The sequence below is a fragment of the Cricetulus griseus genome, chromosome 2, assembly GCF_003668045.3.
Source record: "Cricetulus griseus strain 17A/GY chromosome 2, alternate assembly CriGri-PICRH-1.0, whole genome shotgun sequence".
Lineage (NCBI taxonomy): Eukaryota > Metazoa > Chordata > Mammalia > Rodentia > Cricetidae > Cricetulus > Cricetulus griseus.
In genome coordinates this window covers 322,806,488-322,829,892 of record NC_048595.1, presented here as the reverse complement: position 1 = coordinate 322,829,892, position 23,405 = coordinate 322,806,488, and the positions used below count along the sequence as shown (strand labels likewise).

At 40.6% G+C, this 23,405-nt stretch overlaps 1 long non-coding RNA gene across 1 annotated transcript; it reads left to right on the top strand.

Annotated features, from left to right (window-relative positions):
• The first annotated feature begins 11,782 nt into the window (after positions 1-11,782).
• LOC107978255 lies at positions 11,783-23,405 on the top strand. The gene is made up of 2 exons (XR_004768040.1): positions 11,783-11,834; positions 22,140-23,405. It is a non-coding gene; the product is annotated as an uncharacterized LOC107978255 (long non-coding RNA).

Sequence of the window (23,405 nt, the reverse complement as noted above, 5' to 3'; positions counted from 1 at the left end):
CTCATGGGAACAAGGAATCCCTTTCTGGTGGCTCTGCCTTGCCATTGTTTGCTGAATGCTTTGAGTTTGACAATAGCTTAGTGCATTTTTGGCCAGGGGAAACATGGAGGAGCTGAAGAGGGAACTTTGGAGATTCCAGCTGCCCTCACCAATGTAGATTAATATTCCCAGCAAAACTATCTGCCATGACTGAAGGAGAAAAAGCTTCCACTGTAGAAACAGCCTAGAAAGACTAATATCCAACAAAACAAACCTAAAGAAAATATAGGAAATATTTTAATTTGGGGCCAAAGAGAGGAATGAACATAGCAGAGAGACTATGGAAACAAATCTGAAGCCATAATCATTAAGACACAAAGTACCACTGAGATCACAAACCGAAAATCAACAGCACGGCGATTGCAATGAACACATTTCAATAATGCCTTTAAAGACAACTATCTGATTTCCCCTAACAAAAGATACAAAGTGACTGAGTGGATCAAGAAACAGAGGCCATCTATCTGTGACTCCAAGAATCATGTCCTAGCTTTAAAGATTAGGCACCTCCTTAGAGTAAAAAGATGGACAAACGTTCTCCATTCAGATGGGACTAGGAGCAAGCAGTCTGACATCTTAATATCTGACAGAATCAATGTGGATTATTTTTCTCTTTAACCATATATGCACTTTATCTTATTGAGAAAAGTTCTCTTTTTCTCACCTGTCCGTTGAGACATAGTCTCTTTATGTAATTCAGGTTGGCCTTGGACATATAGCCCAGACTACCTCAAAAGAGAGATCCTCTTACCTTCAACCTGAGGATTACAGGTGTGTACTAGCTTTGTAGGTAAAGGAGTACTTTTATCTCTAGTTTTAAAGGGTTTTTAGTCATAAAGTGTATTAGATTTTAAGTGCCTTTTCTGGATCAGTGGAGATGATCACAAAGTTTACCTTTGTTCTTCATCAATATGGCATACAAAGCTGCTTTTTATGTATTTTCATGTTGAGATAATTGCAAATGTTTGTTGAGGGGGAAAACATGCTTAGGGGAAGAATCCTACTGTAAGAAAGTTTTGTGTACTGTCAGCATCAATTAAAACAAGCCTTTTCTAAAATGGTACACTAGAAAATACACAAATAAGGCAGTAGTGGAAAAAATTTAGAAACAGCAAGTACAAACATAACAGAAAATACATGTAAAAATAGCCTGCACACAAGAGGAAAAAGCTAATATAGACTGTCACCAAAGGCAGCAACTGGGGTGAGGGTAGACACAGGCTAGCTCACTGGTTACCCACTCCAGCAGAATTGATGAACTTTAGGTTCAGTGAGAGATCCTGTCTCACAAAATAATGGTGGGAAATGATTGAGGAAAGCTTCCCTCACCATGCACATGCCTACACAACCACACACACACATGTACACATTCACATCAACAGTACACAAAACATTATTATGCATATGCAAAAATAAATTAAGATTGAATAGTTGATTTTAAGTCTTTGTCAAGTACATATAATACTTGGGATTCTTTTTGTAATTTAAATTAGAAACAATCTTGTTTTACATGTCAATCCCAGTTCCCGCTCCCTCCCCTCTTCCCCTGCCCCCCACCAGCTCCCTATTCCATCCCCTTTCTGCTCCCTAGGGAATCTTCAAAGTCTGTCATCATTTGACACACTAGCCCCCCCACCATGTGTCTAGGCTGAGAGAGTAGCCCTCTATATGGAATGAGCTCTCAAAGTCCATTCGTATACTAGGGATAAATACTGATTTCCCAGGCCTCCTAACTGACACAATTTATCTGGGCTTTTTAAATGACAGTCTGTATTAATTTTTTCCTTTTGTGTGCTATAATTTTCCATTGCATGTTTAATTTTTTTAAATGAAAAATTGATTTCTTAGTAATTATGATACAAATACTTTAAACCAGGTCTATCCTCCACTCTGGGGCTTGTTTATACTTACTGTTACAGTAGGTTGTTTGTTGCTGTCGTTACTCATTTTGTAAAGCCTGGAATTTTTTATTGTATGTGATTACAGATGTCTTTGTTCCTTTAGCTTAGAAGTTACCTAGTAAGTTGACAACAGTTTTTAAAAATATTTGAACAAAAGAAAAATAACTCCCCCTACCAGTATGGGTAGAAAGCTTATGTATATTTGTGGAGCCATGTCTTCAACACTTAGCCTGGCAGTTAACTCTGTCTTAGGGTTCCCTTCTTGCCTACAACAGAAACAACAGTGAATCAGAGGAGAGAACATCTCAGATTTCTTCTGAACATTCACTGCATGCTGGAATGTGGAAGTTTTACAGTGTTATCAGTCTCCTCCAGTTTTTTCATTTGTTACTGTTATCCCTTGCACTGGGTAATGAAGTTTAATATATTTACTTTGAAATGCTTCCTACAAATGCCCATTAGCTTTGACAAAGTTCCTCATTTGGTGACAAAAAGGCAAGCTTTTTAAATTCATACTTTGGAGCACCCTCAGAGATATCTGTCTTTGTTAGGGTTTACTATTGCTGTGAAGAGACACTATGGCCATGGCAGCTCTCACAAAGGAAACATTTAATTGTGGTGGCTTGCTTACAGTTCATAGGTTCCATTCATTAAGACGGGGAGCATGGTGGCATGCAGGCAGACATGGTGCTAGAGCTGAGAATGCTACATCTTAACTCAGGCAATAGGAAGTCACCTGAATGTCACCCTGAGTGAAGCTTGAGAAAAAGACCACCCCCACAGTGACCTACTTTCCAAGAGAAGGTGCAGCCCAGATTAAAGGTGTGCCCTCCAGCCTCAAGGTCTGGATTAAAGGTGTATCATCCAACCTCCACCAACAAGTCCACACTTCCTCCAACAAGGCCACACCTCCTGATAATGCCATTCCCTAAGAGCCTATAGATGCCAATTACATTCAAACTACCACAGTATCAAAGCAGATAGCCAAAAGTCTTTGAGTCTAAGAATTGTTCTGCAATCTTCTCTTAAACATTACAAATATGTACCAGGTGTGTGGACTGCTGTCTTCAATATTGTCACCAAGTTGAGATAAAACACCATGAACCTCTCTTGTCAAGATTGAGAATCTTCTTTTTCCTTCACTAAGTGGTCAGTTGCTTGTCACATACCTTTGATTCATTTCCAGAATCTCAACACAATTGATTTTGATACTGTCCACCAGTCTGTTTGCTGCTTTGGAGGAGACACAAGCCTCACTGTTTTTCTATTCAGCCATTTTCACTGATGCTACATCCTTAATTTGCCCTTTGATAACTGATTTCATGAAGGTTAAACAAAGATGATGTGACTACAACAAATTAAATGCATTTCAAGGAAACAAGGACAGAGTCCACACTCCAGAAAAACACATAGTGGTTAATAATTGCATGAACATTGACATGTGCAGTAGAGCAACAATCTCACAGCTGCATGAATGGTGGACCTAGGAGGTTGACAGGGACAGGTATTGTGGAAAGGTGTGTTGCATTTGTTTAACTAGGCAAAGATAAGTTATATTTGTTTATGCTGCATTTATTTAATTATATAAAGATGTGTTGATGTTTCACCTTGCCTGCCTAAGGCACCTGACTGATCTAATAAAAAGCTGGACAGCCAACAGCTAGACAGTAGAGGGACAAGCAGGGCTACTGGGCAAAGAAAATAAGTAGGAGGAAAATTCTAGGCTGGGGGAGAAGAGAACAAGAACAAGGGAGAAAAAGAGGGAGATGCCAGCCAGTCAGGCAACCGTCTAGACACAGAGTAAGACATACAGAAAGAATGGAGAAAAAAAAAAAAAAAGCCCCGAGGCAAGATGTAGATGAAGAGAACAGGTTAAGTTATAAGAGCTAGCAAGAAACAAGCAAAAGTTAAGGTTAGGCACTCATAACTAATATTAAGTCTCCTTGACATGATATGGGAGCTGGTTGTTGGCCTAAAAGAAAGCCTGTTCCAGACAGGTCCTGTGGAAGGGAACCAGTAACTATGTAGAAAACAGGGAGGTAAGATCTATTTGCTCTTCCAAAGGGAATGTCTCCAGGGATCATGCATGCAAAGACGCTGATGGCTACTTAAGGTTGTTCTTACATCTGTGCATTACAGATACAGGCTTGCCTCACGGCTGAAGGAGGCCAAAGGACTTGTGAAACTTGGGTCCTTGCTCTTGCATACTAAAGGAGATGATGCTATCCTTGGAAGAGTAGAAGAAACCATTTAGGAAATGTTTTTTTAAAGAAGGGAGGGAGGAAAAGAGATGAGTAACAAGGACCTTTATTTGATTTGATTTTGAAGACTGGAACACTAGAGCTTCCCAAGTATTATCACATCAAAAGCATCTGGCACTTGCCCAAAACATGGGGGCCATATTGGCGGATGACTGGCTGCTTGGAGGAGGCTGGAAGCCACCTTGGCTGTGAACTCTGTAACTTGAGCCCACCCATGTCTGCCGATTCATTATGGAGAAGGCTAGATAAAGTTAGAGAAGGTGTGAGAAGAATGTCTACCAATTTCTCTTGATTGAGGTGCCTGGTAGAAGGAAAGATTTAGAAACAGATTTCTTTAAAAAAAAAAGAAAAAGAAAAAAATGTCTGCTCTTGTCTCATTCCGACTTCGAAAAGTAAGCAGACAGCCTTGCCAATGGTGTCAAAAAGTAGTTCAGTTTCCTGGACCATGAACCAGAAGGCAGGGGACAGATGATGCCATAAAAAGTTCGGCAGGAATGTATTTGGCAGAAGATTCACAAAAGAAATCATGAGAGTCATAAATCAAATTTTAAGAGCAAATCATTTTAATCGCAGCTAATTCTTATTAGGCTGACTGTAGACTGGCCTCAGCATTTGAAAAGTATTCACTAATTAAACTCTTACAGCAATCTTATGAAGTAGGGCCCAATAATACTGTCATTTTATAGATGAAACTAGGGCATGGGGGGGATTCAGTCTTTTTTTTTAAAAGACCCTTAAAATTGTGGAGTCAAGATTTTTAAAAACCTGAATCTGGAAGTAATCAATAAAAACTACCAGAAGTGTATCCAGTGTATCCTATGGGGATATGTGTCCTTAGGATGACAAAACTTAACAAAGAAGGGAATCCCAGTGGGGCTGGAGGGAGGGCTCAAGGGTTAAGAGCACTTTGTGATCTTGCAGAGGACCCAGGTTCAGTTCCCAGAGCCCACATCAATAGCTCACAACTCTCTGTGACTCCCAAGGGATTTAATTCCTTCTTCTAGCCGCCATGGGCACTTGCACGCAAGTGGTGCACATACATCCACTCAGGCATATGTACACATGGCATTAAATAAATACAGTTTTAAAAGAATGTACCCCAAAATTCTCTGTTGAAAAGGAAGTGAAAGAAGGCTGAGTAATGTTGGGTTTGTTATTGGTATAAAAATAGTCTGAAGGTGGAAAAAGCATGGCAAACCAATAAAATAGTAGATATAAATTTTAGAAATACACTCTCCCATAACAATTGTTGAAAAAGTGGGGGAGTTTATTTGAAGAATATATAAAGGACAGACACTACAGTGAATGGACTGAGACACCTTGCAAGGCATTGTTGAGACAGGAGTTGGAGTGGGATACAGGAGGAAACACAGGTCCTGATGGTACAGACCTGGATGAGAACCCACGGGGAATGGAGATCAGAAGCAAAGAGAAGCATCTCTGCATTAAAAAAAAGAAACCACGGCAGAAACAGAGGCAGCCATGTCCGAGCAGCACATCGCAGACAGCTTGGCCGGACTGAACATGTGAGAAATATTTTATTTTTAAATATTTTCTTAATACAGATTACTAAACTGATGTAATAGCACTGAAATATTTTAATCATGTAGACATGTGGTAGAAGTATTATCCAACTGAAGCAGAACATTTGATAAAAATTTTGGCCTGCCATTACCTATAATTTCATCTTTTAAAAGAATGAATAAACAACAGGGAAGCTGAAATTCTGGACTTAATTTTTATCCAAAACAATTTAATCAGTGATGGAGAAATAAATTTCACACGTACACATTGAGAAATGTAATAACTTTTGACTGTTTCATATTTCTCTTAGACTTTAGGAAATCAGATTTTCTTTATTATTATTATTATTATTATTATTATTATTATTATTATTATTATTATTTTGGTGTTTCAAGACAGGGCTTCTGTGTTGCCATGACTATCCTGGAACTCATTCTGTAGTCCAGGCTGACCTTGAAATCCCTGATATCTTCCTGTCTTTGCCTCCTGAGTGCTAGAATTAAAGGTGTATACACCACCACTGTTCAACAGGAAATCTGTTTTTAATTAATTTTTTGTTTCTTGTTTTATTTCAGTAGAGTGAGGATGGGCTCAGCCAATCATTTACTGTTGTTGGGACTCATGTTGGGGTTCAGTTCTAAAAGTACACATCTGTGACATGGCCTGAAGATTTAATGCATATCACTGAATTCCGTTTATTAACCGTATGGTGAAGTTGTCCCCCGGGCCACTTTCAGTCTGTTTCTTCTTTTAGGTTTGTGAGGTTCTGCTTACACACACCATTGGTAGATATATGTGTGGAGCAGGGTTATTCCATTTCCCTAGAAAGTTACTCAGAGTAACCTAAGGCAGTATTGTCACATTTTTTTTCTGAGTAAATTGGAATTACAATTAAATAACAGTTTCATATTAACCTGACGTGAGTAAACTGTTCATATAATTATAGTCTATATTAGTAGTTTATTTATATAGCATTTTATTTTGGAAAAAAATCAAGTTTTGTAGATATGACCATTTCATCATAGTTTTATTTACAATTTGACTGGTATGTTTTGTCTCTTCTTTTACTTTCAAACTTTCTATGTAGTTATGTTTTAATAATCACTTTGAAAATCAAGTTACTGGGGTTTGTTTTTTTAAACCCAATATGAGAATTACTGATTTTGAACCATTACATTTAATCTACTAGATCTTATTGGGACTGCCAGTATATTCAAATTTGCTTTAACCATTTAAGTTTGGGTCAACTTTTTAAAACAGTGATTATTTCCTTTTTGAGGTTTCTTTTTCAAACTTCTTTGGGTTGAGATTTGTTCTAACTTTTCACTTATAGTTTCTATTGATTTGGAAGTTGTAAATGTGCTTTTAATAGTTACCTTTAATGTTCTAAAAGCAAGAATCCTGAGATTTATTTGTACAAAAGTCTTCACTGGAATTTTTATTTGATTATGCTAGATGGGTAGAATAATTTGGAGACACTTGACACAATATTGAGCCTAAAGATTTATGTACGTAGTATATATTCCCATGGTTTTTAGATGTTAAATTTCAGCAGTGTTTAATAGGTGTCATTAAGTAGGTTGCACGTATGTTTTGTTAAATTACTGTTATTTTGATACTATTGTAAATGCCATTTTTAAAATATAACTTTAATTCCCAATTATTTTTATTAATTGCAGAAACATAATTTTGGCATTGAGACCTTTTACATGTAAGCCTTGCTATATGACTTTATTCCATTGTCAACTGTATTGATTTTCCATGCAGGCAATCAAGTCATCTACAAGTAAACAGTTTTTCATCTTCCTTTCCAATCTACATGACTTACTGATTTTTCTTGTGTGACAGGACAGTTAGTTTTCTTTAAAAGTTTTTTTGAGATTATAATATGACTATATCTTTTCTCCCTTCAAGCTGTCCCATGCATGCCTCCTTACTCTCCTTCTAATTCATGGCCTGTTTTTTAAATTGCATGAACATATGTACACACACACACACACACACACACACACACACACACACACACACACACACATTCCTAACTACATAAACACAACCTGCTGCATTCATAGACTATTACTTGTATGTATGTTTCCAGGGCTGACCTTTGGTATCAGCAATTGCTGTGCTCTTCTCTGGGAAAGACTATTTTACTGCTCTGAGTAGTCTTTAGATGCTTGTAGTTCTTTGTGTAGGACTGAGGCCTCCTGAGCTTTGCCCCTTCCATGTTAGTTTGTCTGCTGGTGTCATGCTTGATCAAGCAGTTATGCTGGTGAGCCTTTGTGGGTGTACCTTCTGACACTTCTAGGAGACCCAGTCCCATAGCAAATTCCCTGTTCCTCTAGCTCCTATAATCTTCCCACCTCTTCTTAGAAATGATCCCTGAGCCACCGATGAAGGAGCTGTGTTGTAGATGTATCCATTTGGGACTGGGCTTCACAACTCTGCATTTTAATCAGTTGTAGTATAAGTTTCTTTCCTAGTTATTGCCTGAAACTTCCCTTTCTATGTTGAATAGTATTGGAGAAAATGGACATTATTAATATTAGGGGGAACACTTAGTCTTTCTCCATTACATGTAATGTTAACTAAGTTTTTCTAGATTGACTTTATGGGTTTGAATAAGTTTGCTTCTGTTCCTTGCTTGCTGACGGTTTTTATCATGGATGAATATAAGCTTTGGTCACAAACTTCTTATGTATTTACTAAAATGATAATATGGCTTTTCTTTTATGTTTGACAATGATTTTGTTACAGTACGTTGGTTAATTTGCAAATATGTGACCCATCTTGTAAATCTGTATTAACCGTCACTTAGTCATGGTATTTTGTTCATTCCATACATAACCAGGTTAGAGTTGCTATGATTTTTTGTGTGCACGAGGGATATTGGTGTTTAGTTTTCTTTTTTATTAATATCTTTGCATGGTTTAGTCTCAGAGAATGGGTTGAGAAATGATATGTCAATTTTTCATTTTTCTTGAACTATCGAAGCAGCTCCTAAGTTTGAGCACTTTACAAAAGGATAAATTCTGGCTTCCTATTTTGTATGACCATCATAGCTCCTGCTCCCATTGGTAGTTAGAATCATGGCCTTCATACCATAGGCTCCTATGCTACACTCCATTGGCTGCCCACACATCAGCTTTCAACTACTGCTTTGGTAGTGCATTAGCTCTGAGTGATAATTTATCCCATATTTCTTTATATAGTAGAAAGAGTCTAATTCATGTTAACTCATTCTGTCCTGTTGCTTAACGGTAATGAACAAAGATTCACGTGCCTTCAGATTTCACAAGGCTCATCCTCTTCCCCAGTTGTATAAAAGATGGTCTACAGGCTGGTAAAACCCACAGAAACAGCTGACCTGAACAAGGGGGAACTCTTGGTTTCCAGACTGATAGCTGGGAAACCAGACCCCATGAATGTGGGTGTCAGTGAGAAGACCTGGGAAATCTATGGGGCCTTTTGTAGTAGATCAGTACTTATCCCTAGCATAGGAATAGACTTTGAGAGCCCATTCCACATAGAGGGATACTCCCTGAGCTTAGACACAAGGGGGTGGGCCTAGGCCCTATCCCAAAGGATATGACAGAGTCTGAAGACCCCCTATGGAAGGCCTCACCTTCCCTGGGGAGCAGAAAGGGTATGGGATAGGTAGGGTGTTAGTTGGGGGGGGGGCACACAGAGGGACCTGGGAGTGACATGTAAAATAATCTTGTTTCTAATTTAAATAAAAAATGGAGAGAAAAAAAGAAAAGAAAACAAAAATAAAAATAAAAATAAAAGATGGCCTACAGAAGTTTAGCTGCTCACAAGGGACTTTTCAATCAAACAGCTTTTTGTGAGTCATGGAGAAGCAGTAGGGATATGCATCAGTGTAGACGCCAGTAAGTTGTTCAAGGAACTTCCTGGTATTGATGCTGCAATTGAGTCACCTGCCTATTTTCTTGTAAGTAACCATAGCAAACTCATTGATTCATCAGCCTTGGTTTGACAGAATACTTTATTTGATAGGTCAGTGCCTTATTTGGGGTAAGTACATGTTTTCTTACATCATATCAGACAAGTCATGTGACACTCCTCCAATGTTCATGTGCTGAAATCGTAACCTCATGACAACAGTATTAGGAGATAGGTCCTTAGAAGGTGATTATATCATGAATGTGGAGCCCTCATAAATGAGAGCAGTGTCCTTTCAGAGAGCCCTGAGTAGTATAGTGGTTTGGATGGAAATGGTTCCAATAAGCTCACAGGGAGTGGCACTATTAGGAGGCATAGCCTTGTGGGAGTAGGTATGGGCTTTTTAGAGGAAGTTTGTCACTGGGGATGAGCTTTGAGGTTTCAAGTGTTCAAGCCAGGCCCAGTGTCTCTCTCTCTCCCTGCTGCCTGCTGATCCAGATGTAGAACTCTCAACTCCTTCTCCAGCACCATGTCTACCTGGGTGCCTCCATGCTTCTCGCCATGGATGACAATGAACTAAATCTCTGAACCTGTAAGCCAGCCCAAATGAAATGTTTTCCTTTATGAGTTGCTGTGGTCATGTTGTCTCTTCACATCAATAGAAACCCTAACTAAGGACAGGGAGCTTGTTCATATTTTTCTCTGCGTGAAGACACAGTGAAAACACTGCCGTTTAAAAAATGTCTCTCACCTAACAGCCTGCCTGTCTTAATCTTGGAAATCAAGAACTGTAAAAAAATAAATGTCTGCTTATAAGCTACCTAGCTGATGACTGTTAGAACAGCCCCAAAAGACTAACATAAACCTTTAACAAAGCCAAGAGGAATACATTATTGTGAAGAGTACCCTATCATTAAGACATTTCACAATGGCTGCTCCCTGGCCAAGCCTGAGGGTAAAAGAGGACAGAGAAGAACCAGCTTCACTAACAACAATGAGGTTGCCTACTTCCCAAATAACACTGTTGAGATGCTAGCATGTAACTCTCAGAAATCACATAATAACAATGGATTCAATTATTGTAATGAATGATAACCTTGATTGGTGGCCAAGGCAAACTTCTCAAGGGGTCACAGAGGTAGCCGATAGAACAGGGGGCAGTTAGGGAGCCCTTGAGAGGCAGAACCTGAAGGATGTATATAGGGACAGAAAAATATTTCTTTTTATGAGCATCATCCCATGCTCCTAAATCTGGAATCTACAGGATAATCCAGCAGTCTGAAGAGTTAAAATTTGAGTGTATATAACAGGCTGCTGGCAGAATTACTTCTTGTTTTGGGGGGAAGGGCAGTCTCGGCTCTTTTTAGGCCTTCTATCAGATAAGGCCTACCCACATTATGGTGGGAAAATGTCTTTATTATGGTCCACTGATTTTGATGTTAAACACATCCTGCAATGCCTTCATAGAAACAGCCATGTTTGATGAAATATCTAAGCATTGTGGCCCACCCAGCTGACACATAAAATCATTAATCACAATGAAGCAAAATAGATGGATATTAAATAAGAGTTAAATCCTACTTGTACAATCAGAGCCAACAGTGTATGATCGGGAGCCTAAAAGAAGTTACCCCTGCAAGAAAGTATGACCTCACTCAGTTTCCAAACTTGAGCCAGTTTTGGGGTCTAGGATCTTAAAAATGAAAGTAAGGAGGACTTTGCAATAACCCCGGTGAATGTGCAGTGATGATTCTGTAAGTACCTCCTCAAAGAGACTGCAGACATTTAACTGGGTGGTTTTACACTAGGGAAAGGGGAATGCCCCAAATTTTGAGAATTGTTAGATTTAAGGTCTGAGTCCCCACATACCTTTATGGTACTCATCACTGTAAGAATATACAGGTGATAGATGTAGCCCAATCCTGTTCCTGGAAGTTTCATTTGGTGACAAGAGATGGCCAGATAGGACTTGATGGGGAATGTACTGTGTATCTTATTGATTGTTAAATAAAATACTGTTTGGCCAATGAGACAGCAAGTAGATGGGACTAGGAGTCAAGGAGGATTCTGGGAAATGTAGTAGAGAAGTGATGATCCAGGCAGGAAGTGACATAGCAAGGAGACTCATATTTAAGCAAAGGAGAAACAGGAAGGGCCCTCTCTTTTCCCCTCTGCTCCTGCTCCAGCGGCATGATGTGATCCACTGGTAAGGAGGGACGCCAATAAGATGTCTGATAAGATAAGTCTTATAAAATATATAGATTTATGATAATTAAGACTGAGCTAACAAATGAGGAATCCTAGTCATTGGCCAAGCAGCATTGTACCTAATACAAATTTCTGTGTATTCATTTGGGCCTAACTCGGGTGGGCGGCTGACATAAAGCTCACACGTGGCAGTGGGGCTCAAGTGACTTTTGGCAGAAAGATTTATCGTAACAGGGACTCCCCTATTATTTGGCAATTTCATTTAGATCACCTTTGTATATGTGTGTATTTAGGAAGTTTCCACTGTATTAGGAATAGGATGGAGGACACCAAGGCGGGAAAGGCCTTCTAAATCAAAGCTCATATGAGCTCACAGAGACTGGAGCAGCATACACAGGGCCTGCATGGGTCTGCACCAGGTCCTCTGTGTTTATATTATGGCTAACAGTTTAGTGTTTTCATATGATTTCTGAGTGTGAATGAGTGAATCTCTGATTCTTGTGTCTTCTCTTGGGCTCTTTTCCTTCTGTTGGTTTGTTTTGTCCAACTTTGATGTGATAGTTTTTGTTTTGTGTTGTTATATTTTATTTTGTTATAATAAAAAATGAGTAAATGAATGAATGAATGAATGAATGAACAAAAACCTTGCTACCAAGGTAAAAATTAACAACTGAACTGTCTTTTATACCTTTTGGGAGAGGGAAAAATCAATTTTCTCCAATGGAGTGATACTGGGAATATCAACCACTCCAGGGCAGATCTCATGTTCAGGAGTAATTGACCAACATATAGTGGACTCCACAGTATTTTTGTGTGGTTTTGTTTGGTTACAGTTTGGTGGTTTGTTTTTGTTGTTTTGGGTGGGGTAGTGTTTTGTTTTCTTGGTTTTGTGGAGTTTTGTTGTATTTGGTTTGTGTTTGTTTTTTGAGAAATAACTTAAAGTTGGGTAGGTAGGGAGGGGGAGAGGATCTGGAAGGACTTGGGGGAGGAGAAGAATATGATCAAAATATATTTAAATTTAAAAATAGTTTTAAATAATGAAAATATAAAAATGTACAGGTATTGGGGCATTTATGCTGCTATAGCACACATGTCATATATATATGAATATATATGTGTATATATATGCTAGGATATTTATAAACAATAAAAATATGTTTTTACACTTCTGGATGCTGAAAAGTCAAGATTAAGATAAACGTGCTGGTAGATTTAATATCTGGTAAGGCCCCCACATAGATGTTTCTTTCTTGTAAGTTCTCATATGACAGAGGGACAAACAAGTTTTCTTGTGCTTCTTTGGTCACTAATTCTATCAGGAGGGCTTTATCCCTTTGTCCTATCACCTCTTAAAGGCTCTATATCTTAACGCTACCACTTCAATGTTTAGGTTTCAACAAATGAGCAATGGAGGCACACAAACATTCAGGCCACAGCAGTAGAGGAAGTCATAAATGGAGTGTGGGCCAAGGTCCAGGAAATGGGCCTACAGGCCCCATAGTCATTTCCTCTGTCCCTGAATGTGTAATTTTGGGAAAGATATACTTGGTGGTTGGTACAACCTCATATTAGCATGTGGGATAAGGGTTATCATTATAAGGAAAGAAAAAAGAAATCCCTGAAATTGCCTCCTAAATAGTGAGTCAAAGTCAATCTTGAATCCCAAGAGGATGAGAGAAATGCACTAGCCTCAAGGTTAAAGCTACACTTGATTCTCCAGTCTGGCCTCATCAAAAGCCATTGGGACCCTAGAAGACATAGTGAGTTAGTACACATTCAACCAAGCCACAGTACTAACTTGCAGTTGAGGTGGCAGATGTGGCAAACTTGCTTGAGGAGATGAACACTGTTTCAGTTTATGATGCTTCACTGATGACTTAGCAAATGCATTATTTTCTACCTCTCTAACAAGAATGTCACGACAGTTTTCACTCTCAGGGAATAAATCATAGAATCATGGACTCCTTCCCCAGCGTCATGTTCGTCTACTTCATCACCAATTTCATGACCAATTTCATAGACAAAAACTGGCCATATGTCTGCCCTCTAGTATATGGAAGATGAGACCCATCATGATTTAGGAGACTATAACATTGGTAACTTTTAGGGATCAGGTGGTGAGGGAATAGTCACAAATCCAAAAACTGATTGCACCTTGCACCATGAACAGGGAAGCAAACTGACCAGTAGGTCTGTTCCATTAATGGACTCAGTATATTCCACACCTGAGAACAGTGTTCAAGCCATGGACTTGCCTGTTTTGGTTTGGTCTGGTAAAGGTTTCATGCATCAGGCTGAACTTGAACTTGCTGTGTACCTAAAGTGACCTTGATTTTTTTTTTTTTTTGAGACAGGGTTTCTCTGTGTAGCTTTGGAGCCTATCCTGGCACTCTCTCTGTTAGACCAGGCTGGCCTCAAACTCACAGAGATCTGCCTGCCTCTGCCTCCCAAGTGCTGGAATTAAAGACATGTGCCACCAACACCCTGTGTGATCTTGAAATTTTAACCACCCCTACCTCTGCCTCCCAGGTTCTGAGATTATCAGGTATACATCACTATGCCTGGTTTTATGTGGGCCTGGACTTTATGCACACTCACAAAGTTGTGCCCCAACTGAGCCATACTCCTCAGCTCTAGTCTGTGTTTTGTGAATGAAAGAAGCACTTACTTAGTGTGGGGTCTAAGCAAAAAAGGTTGTAGTGCAAATCATCCTGGGACTTGGGTCATATAACCTCCCAGAACCTATAACATTACACCTCCTGAGAGCAGTGATGGGAAATGATGCTTACAACAAGATCCACACAGACAATCAAATGCAGATCCCCTGGATCATGTATCAGGGGCTGTCTCAGCCACAGTGGAACATTTAACCTCTGTGAAAAAAAAGAAAAACTTCTAAGACATTTCTGAGCCCTGATTGAGTGTCTGAACATGGAATACCAGCTGTCCAGAACTACTCATCATATTTGAAGTTATTTCAGCCAGAACTGCTCATCATAAATTGGATTACTCAGCTTAGTGAGTCAGGAGGACCTTGTAGGAATCCACCCAGGATGGTACAACACCAGGACAAGAGGACACAAGCAAGCTGGATTAAAAGGTGGCTCTGACTAGTGTGTCACCCACCACTGTGACATCAGCACCTCTTTTTCCCTTCTTCATCTCACTCTAGGTTTACATGGAACAGCACTTAAAACTAGTTCCCAGAGGACTCCCCCACCAAAAAACAAAACAAAACAAAACAAAACAAAAACAAAACAAAACAAAACAAGCTTAGTTCACAGATAAATCAGCTTGGTATGTGAGAGATAGTGGATGCAACTATACTACTGCATGCCTCAGAGTGGCCTTGAAGAAGTCTTCTTATAGGCAAGACTTTGAGTGGTGTGCATGCTTGCCTGCTTTGCGTGGTTATAGAAGTGACCACAGTTAGAAAGTAATCTAGCTCATGGGAAATGGTGAATGGCATGGCTGGTATGTCAAGAGATAAAAGAAGGACGATTAAAATGTTGGGGACAAGGATTCCTGGGACAGGGGCTATGATGGATGGTTAATATTGTTGTCAACTTGAGATGATCTAGAGTTACTACTGAGAAAAACCTCTGAATGAGTCTCTAAGGGATGATCTATGTTCATTTAATTGAAGTATACAGACCTCCCGAATGGTGGACATCACTATTCCCTGGGATTGGGTCCTAGACTGCATAAGAAGGAGAAAGCCCCTGAGTACCAGCGTTCTTCGCTCCCTTCTTCCTGCCTGTGAAGATAGTGTAGGCAGCCTGTACCTGCCACCATGGCTCCTCTCCCATGCTGGAAGGTATTGCCACAAACTCTAAGACATACAGGTCAGGTAGTTTTGTCACACTGATAAAATCAACTAGGGCACATAAAACTGAATACTAAGTGTGAAACTATTTATGTAGAACTTCTATGTTTGCCAGAAGACATCTACAAAGAAGAGATGCTAAAAACAAATAGCACCCAGCCTTTGTCATCACTTAACTTATAGTGACAATGAGCAAAACAACCTTAGTAGTAGAGATGAGATCATGAATTGACTTCACAAGGGACAACTACTTACAGTCACTATGCTGCAGAGTATCCAACCTGCCAGCAACAAGGACCAGTATTCAGTCTTTGATATGCCCCCATTTCTCAAGAAGACCGATGGTCCACTTGCTTGACTACACCGATTCCTTTCCACTAAGAGAGGATTGATGATTCACTCTGAAAGAGATAAATGCCTGGTCTGGGTTTAGCTTTGTATTTCATGTCTGCAGAGCCCTACTGGGCCAGACTGCTTATGACCTGTGGAGATATTTACTCTGATGTCATGAAATCTGTAACATTGCAATAAAGCAGGGGGCCATGTTACGGCAAAAGTGTTGCAACAATGGGGCCTTTGGCATAAAGTCTACTGTCATAGCACCTACAAGTCACTCGGAAACTTTCACAGAGTTTCACTCTGTCTCAGCACCGAATTACATGATGTAATGTTTACTTTGACTAAAGTCCTTCATATGAACCTGAATTCCACCGAAGAAATGCAGGGTCTTGAAATTAAAAGGTAGAGATCACAGTCACCCAATGGCTCTTCATTTTCAAAACAATTGAATATCCCAGGTGTCCCTTCTCCCCCACATTCGGTGATCCAAACAATATAATTATCATACTGGAGTCAGCTTTTATGTTGAAATCCAAAACAACTTTTGTGTATAGTATCTAGCCTTGTAAGCTCCACCTGTACTTGTTTTTAAGGCACAACTTACAAGTATCTAATTAAATTTCTCTTTGGTGCTTCTATTGTCTTGTTTGTATTTTGAATCTGACACCTTTGTATTCAACCTTGTGATTTTGTGAACAGTACATATGGGCTCTGTCCTAAACTCCTGAAGTGACAGTGTCTTTCATATGCTAAAGAGTTGCTGCTAGTTGGCAGTTCCTGGGCACTTTCAGGGTGGAGCTGGTCACCAGAAACAATGAGACAAGGTAACTAAGTTGGGTCTTTCACCTCCACCACGTGAATATTAGAAGGCACAGAACATGAAGGTTAAGCTAGTCACCAATGGTGATTAATCATACATATGTAATGAAATGTCTATGAAAACCCCAACGGAAAGGGGCTTAAGGCAATAACCCAGTCAGCAAAGTACTTGTTGAACAACCTGAGGGACTGAGCTCACATCCCCAGACCCATGTAAAAAACTGGGAGTGGTATAATTCCAGTTTTGTGGGGACAAAGACAGGGAGACCCTTGGAGCTTGCTGGCTAGCCAGCCTAGCTAGATTGGCAAACTCCAGGTTCAATGACAGACCCTGTCTCAAAAAATAAGAGAACAGTTGAGGAAGACACCTAGCATTGGTTTCTGGGCTCCATGTGAAAACACATACATTTGCATACAACTATATGCATACATGTGTGGGCAGCCTTTTTTTCCCCCCCCACCTGCCAGTTCCCAAATAACGGACATAGAGACTCAATATTAATTATAAATATTCTGCCGGTAGCTCAGGCTTGTTATTCGCTCTTACCTTTTGAATTAACCCATATTTCTTATCTACCCTATACCACGTGGCAGTACCTTCTTCTTCTTCTTCTTCTTCTTCTTCTTCTTCTTCTTCTTCTTCTTCTTCTTCTTCTTCTTTTTTAATTCAGACTCTCTGACTCTGTCCTTCTTCCCATCATTCTCCTAGTCTGGCTTTCCTGCCCAGTCTCTCCTGCGCAGCTATAGAGCAGTCAGCTCTTTATTAACCAATGAAAATAATACATACTTACAGTGTACAAAGATTATTTCAAGGCACACATGCATGTAACACACAAACATGTAAACACACACACACACACACACACACACACACACACACCCCACACACATACATCCAAAAAGATTGTTTTAGAGATCTAGCTAGTAAAATGTTTCCCTGAGTGCTGTGACCTGTTCTAGCAAATTTATCAAGCCTGAGGAGGAAGCCATGGAAACTCCAGTTTACAGAAGTACAGGGGAAACAGCAGAGGGAGGAAACCTTGAACTGCTATAACACTGTCTCCAGGTATTGTCCGGACACCCAGCTTGCCCACTCTTGGAACGGGAGCTAGACAGCCTTGGTAAGTTTCTCCCCTTTGTCACCACTAGGTCATGCTCCCTTTGTGTCTAATAGGTCTGCAGGACCGTCCAGTTCCCTTATGCATGAATATAGAGTTTTCTTTACATCTTTAGGTATTCAGTTGAAGTCCCCCATGCCCTATAAAACTGGTTAAATGGAAGCCGGAGAATGGCTCAGCAGTTAAGAGCACTGACTGCTCTTCCAGAGGACCCAGGGTTTTCATAGACATTTCATTACATATGTATGATTAATCACCATTGGTGACTAGCTTAACCTTTATGTTCTGTGCCTTCTAATGTTCAAGTGGTTTAGGTAAAAGACCCAACTTAGTTACCTTGTCTCATTCCTTCTGGTGACCAGCTCCACCCTGAAAGTGTTCACAAGTCAGCTCATGACCCTCTGTAATTCTAGTGCTAGAGGATCCTACGCCCTCAGTCCTTCTGTCTTCCATAGACACCAGGCATACACATACTGCACAGATGTACACACAGGCAAAACATCCATACATATAAGAAAATAAGCCAAAACTGATGAAATGGATTTCTTATGCTTTTCTCTTGTTAATATGTCTTTTGTTACCGGGCTGTCAGCCATGAATCTCATAAAGGTGAAGAAAGCATTTGTTTTCTTTCCCTAAAAACTCTAAAAACAAAAACCAACAACCTACTACAGACTGCTGGACAGACATTGGTGGCACTTCGGGGCTACTAGGAAAGTATAAGGAAAGATAAGCAGTTGAGTTTCATATTTTCTATGGATTCTTCCAATTCTAACATTGTGCTTTTTTATGTCTAAATCTGTTTCAGATCTCTCATTTCTGACTTAGGCATGAATGGCAATGATGAACTCTACCCTTTTCCATTCTCTTGGTATCTACTCTTGAGTAAAGGACACCAGGAGGAGTCCTAGTTAATTTGCTAGTTTGTGGCGCGGGGCATTTTTGCTTGGTTGCAGCGAGCCCAGGAGAATCTGTAGTCCTTTCTGCTGCTTGAATTCCCATGGGCACGGAAATCCCCCCATCCCCCCCCCTCCCCGGCCGTCTGTGAGGCTCCTCTCACTCTGCTTTCCTGGCATGAGGAAAATTGTGCAAGAATAATGAATTTGTTGTTAAATCCGCTCTTCCGGCAAAAGCTGCCATTACTGCCCGGGGAACATCTTTACATCACAAAAGCGGCAGTCTCCTTTTGAAATGAATGAATGAATGAACCAAAATGCCAATGCGTTCATTTCCTGGACTCAAAAGCCATGCTTACAGTAATAAAAGACAAACCAGTGTAACTAAGTATAGATGGCAGAGGGAGGAGTTACCTAGTGAAACTCACATGCAAAAGCGCCCTTGGCTGAAAGACAGGCATGTCCGAATACGAAATAGACATTTCAGAGCCATGTAATTTATGTAAACCATACTCTGTAAGGCATTTTATCTTGGTCACGTGCATAATCTGAAAAGAAAAGACGAAAATCATCAAGATCACCCCCGAAGGTCATCACTTCCTGCAGCTTTATGGGTGATTTATCAAGACATTGGACACGAGGCCACTCCTTTAAGTAGTGGACACTTGAAACTGTAATTCTGACCACTAGCTGAGCATTGAGACTGGGCCTGGATCCCCATCTAAGCCCTGGGCCATTGCTTGCGGGAACAATGGACCCACAGCTGTCTCCGCGCAGCCGCAGTGGGCTGCAGCCAGCCTGGCTGGGAATGATTAGCCTTCTCCAGGCAGCTCTTCCCCCACCGAGTCGCTGGCACCGCTCCGCTTTGGAGACAGCTCGTGTGTGCTCCTGGCGCGGTGTCTGCTGTTGTCGTAGATGTCTGGGGAGCCTGGCGGGCCCCTTGCAGCGGAGCTTCAGGACGATCGGGTGGTTTCGTGGGGTTGGGAGGGATAGTATGGGTGGAGGAGTCTGTCCTGAGTGTAATTCCGTGCAGGGGTGAGAAAAGGAAGATGAAGTGAAGAAGTTGGTTGAAGAAATAAACTAGAAAAAAAATCCCAGCTACACAAGAGCCTAGGGATGCCTGGGGTCAGGTTTCTTTGGCCTGGATGTCATGGACCTCAACAAGATACAGAGGACCCTAGGGCGGGCTTCATTGTGGTTGACCCGAGACCTCTTGGAGGTCTAAAAGCCAGCTGTAAAGCGAACCTGACATCAAAGGGCCCATGTAGCTAGGAGCAAGTTACCCATAAAGTGCTAAATCCCGGGGGCGGGATGGGAGGTGGAGGCTGCTTTCCTGGGCATTACGGCCCCAGCACTCCACAGGCACAAGTAGAGAGGAACAGGAGATGGGCAAAGCCTAGAAGGCACTCAAAATAGTCATGAGTGGTTCCTCGGCTTCCTTTCCTTTTATTGATGGGATGGACTCCCGGTGTGGGTCGACCGTGGCGGGGGTGGGGGTGGGGTGGAGGTTCCCATTTGTTGAAATTGTGTCCTACCACTGATGTATGATCCAAGCGCAGGCACCTCCACACGACCAGACTATTGTTTAAAGTTTTAAGACCGTTCTTAACAAAACCTGATTCAGAGTTACTCAAACCACTCGTCCACTTGAAGTCCAGAGATTGTTTCCGAACTCTATTTCATTCTAAGGACCCTGTTTCACACTATGAGAGGGTGTTAGCATTGCAGTCTACAGATAACATCTAAGAGAAAAAATTACATAAATAAAACCGAAGAGAAGAAATAATCTGGGAGTAACCCGACCCCCTCAAAACTTGATAAGATCTAAGAAGCCTGAATCCCCAATGAGAAGGGGGAACTTGCACACTGACCTGTTCATCCAAAATGGCCTCTCGCCTACTGAATAGGGGTTTGTCTTTTTCCCCTTTAAACACAAAGGCCCTAACTGTTAGCGGCTCATTTTTAAGTGGCACTGCAGCTCTCTCCTTTAACTGGTACAGAACAATCTCTTGCATCATGAAAGATGAGTCACCCCAGGACCCAGACATCCCGTGGTATCTGATTTCTTCCCCAGACACTTAGATATGACCCTGGGTCAGAAGAGCCCTTCACCCTGGCATATTTTTTTCGCCCTTGTTTAATTCAACATTGTTTTGTACTTATAAGGAATTGTTACACTAATCATCTTTTTTGCCAAATTGACCATAATATAATCCACCTACCACTGACCAACTACAGGAGAAAAATTAAACAAACGTTTTGCTGTTGTCCCTTTTCCCCCTAGGGGTGGAGCTTCTGAAGCCAGAAGACCACTTGGATTATGTATACAACGTTGGTAATTGCATTCCTAGATTCTACAAAATGCCACGGCACTCTCCAGGGTCCAAAATAGCTGTTGCAAACAATGACAATTACTGCCCAGACATTTTCAAACACAGCAGGTTACTGGCTGAGGCTATGATGGAAACCCTAAAAAAATATATAAATATTTTGAAATGCTCCGTAAATCAAATTGATGCCCCAGACATAGAGCAGCTTGTGTGGAAGTCGCTGAAGTCATTTGGAAGTTGAGAGGCTCTGTTGGGAGGAGATTGGAGAAGTTTTGAGCTAGTTAATATTAGGCCATAATTAAATGATTGTTTTTTCTCTCTCTCCGAGAATGCAGAATACAATTACCCTACAAATACCTTACTCTATAAAAATATCACATGGCTAGTCTTCAATTCCTCCACTGCTTCCATTTGTTTGGAAAAACCAGCATTAGGTGAGTGCTGTTAGGTGGTGGTGACTATGGCCTCTGTTTATATTGGGAGATCTGAAGCACTGCCTGCTGCCAGCCATGAGACTTTGATGCTGGTCATTAAGAGTCAAAGATCAAAAATGGATGCCAAAGGGGCCACAGCCCCAAGAAATGGCAGTGAAATCTTTCAGAAGTTCTTGCTGTCCTGGGCCAGCCTGAAGAGGCTCAGCTTCTAGATCAAGGTGCTTGCTGCTTGAGGTTTGTGTGGGCTGATTTTCTCATGTCTTACTTCTTCAGGATGGGAGCAAGCTCTGTATCCCTAAGAGTTCTACAGTTGATTCAATACAACTGTAAGACCGTCTGGCAGAGGTGTCTGTCCTGCTCTGAGCTGCAGAGAAACTTCTTAGACACTGCATGTTCAGGCTGCCCTCTGCTCTCAGGCAGTAAGGAATTACAGTGAAACCAGCTTGCAAGGGCTGCTGTGTTGTGCTCACTGCATTTTGTCTTCTTGTGAACCTGCCCCATGATAAAGATGACCTGCTTGATGACATTCTGCCTCTTGCAGGTCCTTAGGAAGACTCTTTCCATTGTGTGCAGAAGAAATCCAACATGACATGCACAGAAAAGGAAACTTCACACTTCATATGGGGTTGAGCATCCTTAGTCTGAAAATCGAAAATAAGAAATGCTCCAAAACTGATGCTGGAGATGTGTCTCAATTGGTAAAGTGCTGACTCATCATACATGAAGTCCTGGATATGATCCCCAGCACAGGAGTTGTGACCACTCATGCAATCCCAGGAGTTCAAGATCATCCTCCACTACTTGGCAATTCCAAGACCATCCTGGGCTACTGGAGCCTCTATCTAAAACAAACAAACAAAATAAACAGAGCAAACCAAACAAAATGCTCCCAAATCTGAAACATGATGACATGAAATCTAAAAAGTGTTTGACTTTACATTTTAGATTTTACAGTCAATACAAATATTCTAAATTCTAAAAAAATCAATATCTGAAACCCACCGAGTCCAAAGCATTTTAGATAAGGGATAATGAAGTTGTACCAAAAAATAGGAAAGGCCAAAGCATACATTCATGACAGACGGGGGTTCCTAGGGCCATAGGCTCATTGTGTGGCACTATCATTAGTAAGGGCAGATACCTGAGAGCATGAGTAATGCTGAAACAGAAATCATAAGCTGGGTCATTTATAAGCAACAGAAAGTTACTACTGTGGTTATGTTATTTGCAACCCCAAGCCAGAGTGTCAGCAACTGAGTCTTATGAGTGTCCACCAAATCTTAGATTGCAATTCCTTTCCTTTTCCATGTTTTCACACAGAGCCCCCAAATCCCCTTTTATAGAGCACTAATACCATTGATGAGGGTGCCATTCTTAGGATATAATCATTTCTGCTAAAGTCCCATATTTTTATATCATCACATTAGGGATAGTGTGCCGGAATAAATTTGGGGATGGGTCAGTCAATTATTCAGACTGTAGTAACATCTCTGTGCCATTTATTTGTCAGGTGAAAACCTCACTCTTCATTCATGTCTCCCTGGCACAGTGTTTTTATGTGCTAATTCTCTAGTTTAACTGTGTCCATGACTCTTTTTTTCTTTACAGTCTCTAAACAAAGATAATAAGGAAGAGTTGAGAAATGACATATTATTTGAAAGAAAATGTGTAGATGCCCACACCAGTATTTTTCCATGTGTGTTTTTATGTTTATGCATTTGTCATTGAAGTACTTGGAAGTGTATTATGCCTATCTGTAATGCCCATACATTACAAGGAGATTCCATTAAAATTGACATTTGTACCA